We start from the raw sequence: 12,212 nt of genomic DNA, 5'->3' as shown, positions 1-12,212 counted from the left end.
CCCGAGGGCTGAGGAAATTAAGACGCTTCAAAAGAGAGTGCAGTGCGTTTCCCTATGCTCGGCATGCACAGAGGGGCTCTAAAGGGCTACGGGACTGGATGTTGCTCAGCAGACCCAGGTGCGCCTGGGGGTACTCAGTGTTCCTGCCGGCAACAGGGTGCCCACGCTAGCCTCCTAGGTGTCCAGAGAACCGTGCTGCCGTTAAAGGCACGCAGAGCACAGGCCACCGGCTCATGGGAACTGCTGCACGCCTCCGCTTCTGCACGGCAAATCAGGGCCTTACTTCCAGGCATGTGTTTCTGCTGGGTGTGCCGTCAGCGACACCGCATGGCAAGATGCTGACTTTCTCCTCGAGCAGAGTGACTCCAGGTACGAGGGCCTCGAAGCATTCAAAGCAGAGTGTTATCACATGGCAGCTCACACGAGGGCCATGACAAAGTCTTCCTGAGCACCTGGCACTCGGCAGCAATGTTGTCCTGAGGCCGGTCGAGGTCTCCGGAAATGTAGCTCTCCTCAAGGAACGTACAGTGTGTTGCCCGTCTCTAGGCACGCACAGAGGGCCTCCAAGGGATCAACAAATGGGACTCCTCGAAGTTTCGCAGCCGGCGCACAGGGCTCTGGAGGTACTCGGTGAACTTGGAGGGGAAATGATGCATACACGAGAGGACTCGGAGTCCTCAGGAGTGGTTCTTCCTTTATAATAAAGCATATGAGCGACTAGGAACTCATGGAAAGAGCTGCCTGCCTCCGTATCTACATGGGTACTAAGGGCCTGAACTGGAGGCAAGTTCACACGTTGAGTTTCCTTTTAGTGCTAGAGCTTGTCAGGCTGACCACACCGCAGTCACGGAAGCACCTGGTTTAGACAGCAAATTCATTTTCTCCCCAGAAGCGTTCCTACAGGGTTTACAGGCGTATCAAGTGCAGGGGATGTCAGGCAGCTTCAAGGCAGCATGAATGCAGCCTTCAAAATGGGAAAGCAAGGCTAGTTCCAGCAGGCCCCCTTTTCCATGGGCACACTCAGCATACCCCACTGTGGTTTCTAACAAGTCCAAAGAGACGCAGGTTACCCTGTGTGTCTTTCCCTGAATCAGCTTCTCGAAGTAGAGTGTTCTGCATCAAGCGAACTGCCTCAACCAAGGAACGCCGTAGCTGCTCCCCTGGGCCTGTGGCTATTCAAAAGCCTGCAGTGCCACAGGAAGAACAGGACTGAAAGTGCAGTCAGAACGCAAGCCGACTTCCTCTAGGAGGCACGGTGATTTCAGGCAGGAGGTCCTAGATGGAATGCGAAGCCGAGGGTTACTCTGAGTGCGGCTCAGACTAAGGCAACGCCCAAGACTTCTACGCCATGTGGGACTGGCCAGAACGGTGTTTGTGAACGTGCCCGAGGGCTGAGGAAATTAAGACGCTTCAAAAGAGAGTGCAGTGCGTTTCCCTATGCTCGGCATGCACAGAGGGGCTCTAAAGGGCTACGGGACTGGATGTTGCTCAGCAGACCCAGGTGCGCCTGGGGGTACTCAGTGTTCCTGCCGGCAACAGGGTGCCCACGCTAGCCTCCTAGGTGTCCAGAGAACCGTGCTGCCGTTAAAGGCACGCAGAGCACAGGCCACCGGCTCATGGGAACTGCTGCACGCCTCCGCTTCTGCACGGCAAATCAGGGCCTTACTTCCAGGCATGTGTTTCTGCTGGGTGTGCCGTCAGCGACACCGCATGGCAAGATGCTGACTTTCTCCTCGAGCAGAGTGACTCCAGGTACGAGGGCCTCGAAGCATTCAAAGCAGAGTGTTATCACATGGCAGCTCACACGAGGGCCATGACAAAGTCTTCCTGAGCACCTGGCACTCGGCAGCAATGTTGTCCTGAGGCCGGTCGAGGTCTCCGGAAATGTAGCTCTCCTCAAGGAACGTACAGTGTGTTGCCCGTCTCTAGGCACGCACAGAGGGCCTCCAAGGGATCAACAAATGGGACTCCTCGAAGTTTCGCAGCCGGCGCACAGGGCTCTGGAGGTACTCGGTGAACTTGGAGGGGAAATGATGCATACACGAGAGGACTCGGAGTCCTCAGGAGTGGTTCTTCCTTTATAATAAAGCATATGAGCGACTAGGAACTCATGGAAAGAGCTGCCTGCCTCCGTATCTACATGGGTACTAAGGGCCTGAACTGGAGGCAAGTTCACACGTTGAGTTTCCTTTTAGTGCTAGAGCTTGTCAGGCTGACCACACCGCAGTCACGGAAGCACCTGGTTTAGACAGCAAATTCATTTTCTCCCCAGAAGCGTTCCTACAGGGTTTACAGGCGTATCAAGTGCAGGGGATGTCAGGCAGCTTCAAGGCAGCATGAATGCAGCCTTCAAAATGGGAAAGCAAGGCTAGTTCCAGCAGGCCCCCTTTTCCATGGGCACACTCAGCATACCCCACTGTGGTTTCTAACAAGTCCAAAGAGACGCAGGTTACCCTGTGTGTCTTTCCCTGAATCAGCTTCTCGAAGTAGAGTGTTCTGCATCAAGCGAACTGCCTCAACCAAGGAACGCCGTAGCTGCTCCCCTGGGCCTGTGGCTATTCAAAAGCCTGCAGTGCCACAGGAAGAACAGGACTGAAAGTGCAGTCAGAACGCAAGCCGACTTCCTCTAGGAGGCACGGTGATTTCAGGCAGGAGGTCCTAGATGGAATGCGAAGCCGAGGGTTACTCTGAGTGCGGCTCAGACTAAGGCAACGCCCAAGACTTCTACGCCATGTGGGACTGGCCAGAACGGTGTTTGTGAACGTGCCCGAGGGCTGAGGAAATTAAGACGCTTCAAAAGAGAGTGCAGTGCGTTTCCCTATGCTCGGCATGCACAGAGGGGCTCTAAAGGGCTACGGGACTGGATGTTGCTCAGCAGACCCAGGTGCGCCTGGGGGTACTCAGTGTTCCTGCCGGCAACAGGGTGCCCACGCTAGCCTCCTAGGTGTCCAGAGAACCGTGCTGCCGTTAAAGGCACGCAGAGCACAGGCCACCGGCTCATGGGAACTGCTGCACGCCTCCGCTTCTGCACGGCAAATCAGGGCCTTACTTCCAGGCATGTGTTTCTGCTGGGTGTGCCGTCAGCGACACCGCATGGCAAGATGCTGACTTTCTCCTCGAGCAGAGTGACTCCAGGTACGAGGGCCTCGAAGCATTCAAAGCAGAGTGTTATCACATGGCAGCTCACACGAGGGCCATGACAAAGTCTTCCTGAGCACCTGGCACTCGGCAGCAATGTTGTCCTGAGGCCGGTCGAGGTCTCCGGAAATGTAGCTCTCCTCAAGGAACGTACAGTGTGTTGCCCGTCTCTAGGCACGCACAGAGGGCCTCCAAGGGATCAACAAATGGGACTCCTCGAAGTTTCGCAGCCGGCGCACAGGGCTCTGGAGGTACTCGGTGAACTTGGAGGGGAAATGATGCATACACGAGAGGACTCGGAGTCCTCAGGAGTGGTTCTTCCTTTATAATAAAGCATATGAGCGACTAGGAACTCATGGAAAGAGCTGCCTGCCTCCGTATCTACATGGGTACTAAGGGCCTGAACTGGAGGCAAGTTCACACGTTGAGTTTCCTTTTAGTGCTAGAGCTTGTCAGGCTGACCACACCGCAGTCACGGAAGCACCTGGTTTAGACAGCAAATTCATTTTCTCCCCAGAAGCGTTCCTACAGGGTTTACAGGCGTATCAAGTGCAGGGGATGTCAGGCAGCTTCAAGGCAGCATGAATGCAGCCTTCAAAATGGGAAAGCAAGGCTAGTTCCAGCAGGCCCCCTTTTCCATGGGCACACTCAGCATACCCCACTGTGGTTTCTAACAAGTCCAAAGAGACGCAGGTTACCCTGTGTGTCTTTCCCTGAATCAGCTTCTCGAAGTAGAGTGTTCTGCATCAAGCGAACTGCCTCAACCAAGGAACGCCGTAGCTGCTCCCCTGGGCCTGTGGCTATTCAAAAGCCTGCAGTGCCACAGGAAGAACAGGACTGAAAGTGCAGTCAGAACGCAAGCCGACTTCCTCTAGGAGGCACGGTGATTTCAGGCAGGAGGTCCTAGATGGAATGCGAAGCCGAGGGTTACTCTGAGTGCGGCTCAGACTAAGGCAACGCCCAAGACTTCTACGCCATGTGGGACTGGCCAGAACGGTGTTTGTGAACGTGCCCGAGGGCTGAGGAAATTAAGACGCTTCAAAAGAGAGTGCAGTGCGTTTCCCTATGCTCGGCATGCACAGAGGGGCTCTAAAGGGCTACGGGACTGGATGTTGCTCAGCAGACCCAGGTGCCCCTGGGGGTACTCAGTGTTCCTGCCGGCAACAGGGTGCCCACGCTAGCCTCCTAGGTGTCCAGAGAACCGTGCTGCCGTTAAAGGCACGCAGAGCACAGGCCACCGGCTCATGGGAACTGCTGCACGCCTCCGCTTCTGCACGGCAAATCAGGGCCTTACTTCCAGGCATGTGTTTCTGCTGGGTGTGCCGTCAGCGACACCGCATGGCAAGATGCTGACTTTCTCCTCGAGCAGAGTGACTCCAGGTACGAGGGCCTCGAAGCATTCAAAGCAGAGTGTTATCACATGGCAGCTCACACGAGGGCCATGACAAAGTCTTCCTGAGCACCTGGCACTCGGCAGCAATGTTGTCCTGAGGCCGGTCGAGGTCTCCGGAAATGTAGCTCTCCTCAAGGAACGTACAGTGTGTTGCCCGTCTCTAGGCACGCACAGAGGGCCTCCAAGGGATCAACAAATGGGACTCCTCGAAGTTTCGCAGCCGGCGCACAGGGCTCTGGAGGTACTCGGTGAACTTGGAGGGGAAATGATGCATACACGAGAGGACTCGGAGTCCTCAGGAGTGGTTCTTCCTTTATAATAAAGCATATGAGCGACTAGGAACTCATGGAAAGAGCTGCCTGCCTCCGTATCTACATGGGTACTAAGGGCCTGAACTGGAGGCAAGTTCACACGTTGAGTTTCCTTTTAGTGCTAGAGCTTGTCAGGCTGACCACACCGCAGTCACGGAAGCACCTGGTTTAGACAGCAAATTCATTTTCTCCCCAGAAGCGTTCCTACAGGGTTTACAGGCGTATCAAGTGCAGGGGATGTCAGGCAGCTTCAAGGCAGCATGAATGCAGCCTTCAAAATGGGAAAGCAAGGCTAGTTCCAGCAGGCCCCCTTTTCCATGGGCACACTCAGCATACCCCACTGTGGTTTCTAACAAGTCCAAAGAGACGCAGGTTACCCTGTGTGTCTTTCCCTGAATCAGCTTCTCGAAGTAGAGTGTTCTGCATCAAGCGAACTGCCTCAACCAAGGAACGCCGTAGCTGCTCCCCTGGGCCTGTGGCTATTCAAAAGCCTGCAGTGCCACAGGAAGAACAGGACTGAAAGTGCAGTCAGAACGCAAGCCGACTTCCTCTAGGAGGCACGGTGATTTCAGGCAGGAGGTCCTAGATGGAATGCGAAGCCGAGGGTTACTCTGAGTGCGGCTCAGACTAAGGCAACGCCCAAGACTTCTACGCCATGTGGGACTGGCCAGAACGGTGTTTGTGAACGTGCCCGAGGGCTGAGGAAATTAAGACGCTTCAAAAGAGAGTGCAGTGCGTTTCCCTATGCTCGGCATGCACAGAGGGGCTCTAAAGGGCTACGGGACTGGATGTTGCTCAGCAGACCCAGGTGCCCCTGGGGGTACTCAGTGTTCCTGCCGGCAACAGGGTGCCCACGCTAGCCTCCTAGGTGTCCAGAGAACCGTGCTGCCGTTAAAGGCACGCAGAGCACAGGCCACCGGCTCATGGGAACTGCTGCACGCCTCCGCTTCTGCACGGCAAATCAGGGCCTTACTTCCAGGCATGTGTTTCTGCTGGGTGTGCCGTCAGCGACACCGCATGGCAAGATGCTGACTTTCTCCTCGAGCAGAGTGACTCCAGGTACGAGGGCCTCGAAGCATTCAAAGCAGAGTGTTATCACATGGCAGCTCACACGAGGGCCATGACAAAGTCTTCCTGAGCACCTGGCACTCGGCAGCAATGTTGTCCTGAGGCCGGTCGAGGTCTCCGGAAATGTAGCTCTCCTCAAGGAACGTACAGTGTGTTGCCCGTCTCTAGGCACGCACAGAGGGCCTCCAAGGGATCAACAAATGGGACTCCTCGAAGTTTCGCAGCCGGCGCACAGGGCTCTGGAGGTACTCGGTGAACTTGGAGGGGAAATGATGCATACACGAGAGGACTCGGAGTCCTCAGAAGTGGTTCTTCCTTTATAATAAAGCATATGAGCGACTAGGAACTCATGGAAAGAGCTGCCTGCCTCCGTATCTACATGGGTACTAAGGGCCTGAACTGGAGGCAAGTTCACACGTTGAGTTTCCTTTTAGTGCTAGAGCTTGTCAGGCTGACCACACCGCAGTCACGGAAGCACCTGGTTTAGACAGCAAATTCATTTTCTCCCCAGAAGCGTTCCTACAGGGTTTACAGGCGTATCAAGTGCAGGGGATGTCAGGCAGCTTCAAGGCAGCATGAATGCAGCCTTCAAAATGGGAAAGCAAGGCTAGTTCCAGCAGGCCCCCTTTTCCATGGGCACACTCAGCATACCCCACTGTGGTTTCTAACAAGTCCAAAGAGACGCAGGTTACCCTGTGTGTCTTTCCCTGAATCAGCTTCTCGAAGTAGAGTGTTCTGCATCAAGCGAACTGCCTCAACCAAGGAACGCCGTAGCTGCTCCCCTGGGCCTGTGGCTATTCAAAAGCCTGCAGTGCCACAGGAAGAACAGGACTGAAAGTGCAGTCAGAACGCAAGCCGACTTCCTCTAGGAGGCACGGTGATTTCAGGCAGGAGGTCCTAGATGGAATGCGAAGCCGAGGGTTACTCTGAGTGCGGCTCAGACTAAGGCAACGCCCAAGACTTCTACGCCATGTGGGACTGGCCAGAACGGTGTTTGTGAACGTGCCCGAGGGCTGAGGAAATTAAGACGCTTCAAAAGAGAGTGCAGTGCGTTTCCCTATGCTCGGCATGCACAGAGGGGCTCTAAAGGGCTACGGGACTGGATGTTGCTCAGCAGACCCAGGTGCGCCTGGGGGTACTCAGTGTTCCTGCCGGCAACAGGGTGCCCACGCTAGCCTCCTAGGTGTCCAGAGAACCGTGCTGCCGTTAAAGGCACGCAGAGCACAGGCCACCGGCTCATGGGAACTGCTGCACGCCTCCGCTTCTGCACGGCAAATCAGGGCCTTACTTCCAGGCATGTGTTTCTGCTGGGTGTGCCGTCAGCGACACCGCATGGCAAGATGCTGACTTTCTCCTCGAGCAGAGTGACTCCAGGTACGAGGGCCTCGAAGCATTCAAAGCAGAGTGTTATCACATGGCAGCTCACACGAGGGCCATGACAAAGTCTTCCTGAGCACCTGGCACTCGGCAGCAATGTTGTCCTGAGGCCGGTCGAGGTCTCCGGAAATGTAGCTCTCCTCAAGGATCGTACAGTGTGTTGCCCGTCTCTAGGCACGCACAGAGGGCCTCCAAGGGATCAACAAATGGGACTCCTCGAAGTTTCGCAGCCGGCGCACAGGGCTCTGGAGGTACTCGGTGAACTTGGAGGGGAAATGATGCATACACGAGAGGACTCGGAGTCCTCAGAAGTGGTTCTTCCTTTATAATAAAGCATATGAGCGACTAGGAACTCATGGAAAGAGCTGCCTGCCTCCGTATCTACATGGGTACTAAGGGCCTGAACTGGAGGCAAGTTCACACGTTGAGTTTCCTTTTAGTGCTAGAGCTTGTCAGGCTGACCACACCGCAGTCACGGAAGCACCTGGTTTAGACAGCAAATTCATTTTCTCCCCAGAAGCGTTCCTACAGGGTTTACAGGCGTATCAAGTGCAGGGGATGTCAGGCAGCTTCAAGGCAGCATGAATGCAGCCTTCAAAATGGGAAAGCAAGGCTAGTTCCAGCAGGCCCCCTTTTCCATGGGCACACTCAGCATACCCCACTGTGGTTTCTAACAAGTCCAAAGAGACGCAGGTTACCCTGTGTGTCTTTCCCTGAATCAGCTTCTCGAAGTAGAGTGTTCTGCATCAAGCGAACTGCCTCAACCAAGGAACGCCGTAGCTGCTCCCCTGGGCCTGTGGCTATTCAAAAGCCTGCAGTGCCACAGGAAGAACAGGACTGAAAGTGCAGTCAGAACGCAAGCCGACTTCCTCTAGGAGGCACGGTGATTTCAGGCAGGAGGTCCTAGATGGAATGCGAAGCCGAGGGTTACTCTGAGTGCGGCTCAGACTAAGGCAACGCCCAAGACTTCTACGCCATGTGGGACTGGCCAGAACGGTGTTTGTGAACGTGCCCGAGGGCTGAGGAAATTAAGACGCTTCAAAAGAGAGTGCAGTGCGTTTCCCTATGCTCGGCATGCACAGAGGGGCTCTAAAGGGCTACGGGACTGGATGTTGCTCAGCAGACCCAGGTGCCCCTGGGGGTACTCAGTGTTCCTGCCGGCAACAGGGTGCCCACGCTAGCCTCCTAGGTGTCCAGAGAACCGTGCTGCCGTTAAAGGCACGCAGAGCACAGGCCACCGGCTCATGGGAACTGCTGCACGCCTCCGCTTCTGCACGGCAAATCAGGGCCTTACTTCCAGGCATGTGTTTCTGCTGGGTGTGCCGTCAGCGACACCGCATGGCAAGATGCTGACTTTCTCCTCGAGCAGAGTGACTCCAGGTACGAGGGCCTCGAAGCATTCAAAGCAGAGTGTTATCACATGGCAGCTCACACGAGGGCCATGACAAAGTCTTCCTGAGCACCTGGCACTCGGCAGCAATGTTGTCCTGAGGCCGGTCGAGGTCTCCGGAAATGTAGCTCTCCTCAAGGAACGTACAGTGTGTTGCCCGTCTCTAGGCACGCACAGAGGGCCTCCAAGGGATCAACAAATGGGACTCCTCGAAGTTTCGCAGCCGGCGCACAGGGCTCTGGAGGTACTCGGTGAACTTGGAGGGGAAATGATGCATACACGAGAGGACTCGGAGTCCTCAGAAGTGGTTCTTCCTTTATAATAAAGCATATGAGCGACTAGGAACTCATGGAAAGAGCTGCCTGCCTCCGTATCTACATGGGTACTAAGGGCCTGAACTGGAGGCAAGTTCACACGTTGAGTTTCCTTTTAGTGCTAGAGCTTGTCAGGCTGACCACACCGCAGTCACGGAAGCACCTGGTTTAGACAGCAAATTCATTTTCTCCCCAGAAGCGTTCCTACAGGGTTTACAGGCGTATCAAGTGCAGGGGATGTCAGGCAGCTTCAAGGCAGCATGAATGCAGCCTTCAAAATGGGAAAGCAAGGCTAGTTCCAGCAGGCCCCCTTTTCCATGGGCACACTCAGCATACCCCACTGTGGTTTCTAACAAGTCCAAAGAGACGCAGGTTACCCTGTGTGTCTTTCCCTGAATCAGCTTCTCGAAGTAGAGTGTTCTGCATCAAGCGAACTGCCTCAACCAAGGAACGCCGTAGCTGCTCCCCTGGGCCTGTGGCTATTCAAAAGCCTGCAGTGCCACAGGAAGAACAGGACTGAAAGTGCAGTCAGAACGCAAGCCGACTTCCTCTAGGAGGCACGGTGATTTCAGGCAGGAGGTCCTAGATGGAATGCGAAGCCGAGGGTTACTCTGAGTGCGGCTCAGACTAAGGCAACGCCCAAGACTTCTACGCCATGTGGGACTGGCCAGAACGGTGTTTGTGAACGTGCCCGAGGGCTGAGGAAATTAAGACGCTTCAAAAGAGAGTGCAGTGCGTTTCCCTATGCTCGGCATGCACAGAGGGGCTCTAAAGGGCTACGGGACTGGATGTTGCTCAGCAGACCCAGGTGCCCCTGGGGGTACTCAGTGTTCCTGCCGGCAACAGGGTGCCCACGCTAGCCTCCTAGGTGTCCAGAGAACCGTGCTGCCGTTAAAGGCACGCAGAGCACAGGCCACCGGCTCATGGGAACTGCTGCACGCCTCCGCTTCTGCACGGCAAATCAGGGCCTTACTTCCAGGCATGTGTTTCTGCTGGGTGTGCCGTCAGCGACACCGCATGGCAAGATGCTGACTTTCTCCTCGAGCAGAGTGACTCCAGGTACGAGGGCCTCGAAGCATTCAAAGCAGAGTGTTATCACATGGCAGCTCACACGAGGGCCATGACAAAGTCTTCCTGAGCACCTGGCACTCGGCAGCAATGTTGTCCTGAGGCCGGTCGAGGTCTCCGGAAATGTAGCTCTCCTCAAGGAACGTACAGTGTGTTGCCCGTCTCTAGGCACGCACAGAGGGCCTCCAAGGGATCAACAAATGGGACTCCTCGAAGTTTCGCAGCCGGCGCACAGGGCTCTGGAGGTACTCGGTGAACTTGGAGGGGAAATGATGCATACACGAGAGGACTCGGAGTCCTCAGAAGTGGTTCTTCCTTTATAATAAAGCATATGAGCGACTAGGAACTCATGGAAAGAGCTGCCTGCCTCCGTATCTACATGGGTACTAAGGGCCTGAACTGGAGGCAAGTTCACACGTTGAGTTTCCTTTTAGTGCTAGAGCTTGTCAGGCTGACCACACCGCAGTCACGGAAGCACCTGGTTTAGACAGCAAATTCATTTTCTCCCCAGAAGCGTTCCTACAGGGTTTACAGGCGTATCAAGTGCAGGGGATGTCAGGCAGCTTCAAGGCAGCATGAATGCAGCCTTCAAAATGGGAAAGCAAGGCTAGTTCCAGCAGGCCCCCTTTTCCATGGGCACACTCAGCATACCCCACTGTGGTTTCTAACAAGTCCAAAGAGACGCAGGTTACCCTGTGTGTCTTTCCCTGAATCAGCTTCTCGAAGTAGAGTGTTCTGCATCAAGCGAACTGCCTCAACCAAGGAACGCCGTAGCTGCTCCCCTGGGCCTGTGGCTATTCAAAAGCCTGCAGTGCCACAGGAAGAACAGGACTGAAAGTGCAGTCAGAACGCAAGCCGACTTCCTCTAGGAGGCACGGTGATTTCAGGCAGGAGGTCCTAGATGGAATGCGAAGCCGAGGGTTACTCTGAGTGCGGCTCAGACTAAGGCAACGCCCAAGACTTCTACGCCATGTGGGACTGGCCAGAACGGTGTTTGTGAACGTGCCCGAGGGCTGAGGAAATTAAGACGCTTCAAAAGAGAGTGCAGTGCGTTTCCCTATGCTCGGCATGCACAGAGGGGCTCTAAAGGGCTACGGGACTGGATGTTGCTCAGCAGACCCAGGTGCGCCTGGGGGTACTCAGTGTTCCTGCCGGCAACAGGGTGCCCACGCTAGCCTCCTAGGTGTCCAGAGAACCGTGCTGCCGTTAAAGGCACGCAGAGCACAGGCCACCGGCTCATGGGAACTGCTGCACACCTCCGCTTCTGCACGGCAAATCAGGGCCTTACTTCCAGGCATGTGTTTCTGCTGGGTGTGCCGTCAGCGACACCGCATGGCAAGATGCTGACTTTCTCCTCGAGCAGAGTGACTCCAGGTACGAGGGCCTCGAAGCATTCAAAGCAGAGTGTTATCACATGGCAGCTCACACGAGGGCCATGACAAAGTCTTCCTGAGCACCTGGCACTCGGCAGCAATGTTGTCCTGAGGCCGGTCGAGGTCTCCGGAAATGTAGCTCTCCTCAAGGAACGTACAGTGTGTTGCCCGTCTCTAGGCACGCACAGAGGGCCTCCAAGGGATCAACAAATGGGAGTCCTCGAAGTTTCGCAGCCGGCGCACAGGGCTCTGGAGGTACTCGGTGAACTTGGAGGGGAAATGATGCATACACGAGAGGACTCGGAGTCCTCAGAAGTGGTTCTTCCTTTATAATAAAGCATATGAGCAACTAGGAACTCATGGAAAGAGCTGCCTGCCTCCGTATCTACATGGGTACTAAGGGCCTGAACTGGAGGCAAGTTCACACGTTGAGTTTCCTTTTAGTGCTAGAGCTTGTCAGGCTGACCACACCGCAGTCACGGAAGCACCTGGTTTAGACAGCAAATTCATTTTCTCCCCAGAAGCGTTCCTACAGGGTTTACAGGCGTATCAAGTGCAGGGGATGTCAGGCAGCTTCAAGGCAGCATGAATGCAGCCTTCAAAATGGGAAAGCAAGGCTAGTTCCAGCAGGCCCCCTTTTCCATGGGCACACTCAGCATACCCCACTGTGGTTTCTAACAAGTCCAAAGAGACGCAGGTTACCCTGTGTGTCTTTCCCTGAATCAGCTTCTCGAAGTAGAGTGTTCTGCATCAAGCGAACTGCCTCAACCAAGGAACGCC

Source organism: Orcinus orca, chromosome 19 (assembly GCF_937001465.1).
Source record: "Orcinus orca chromosome 19, mOrcOrc1.1, whole genome shotgun sequence".
Classification (NCBI taxonomy): Eukaryota; Metazoa; Chordata; class Mammalia; order Artiodactyla; family Delphinidae; genus Orcinus; species Orcinus orca.
The sequence above is the reverse complement of the archived record's forward strand: the minus strand, read 5'-3'. Positions refer to the sequence as shown.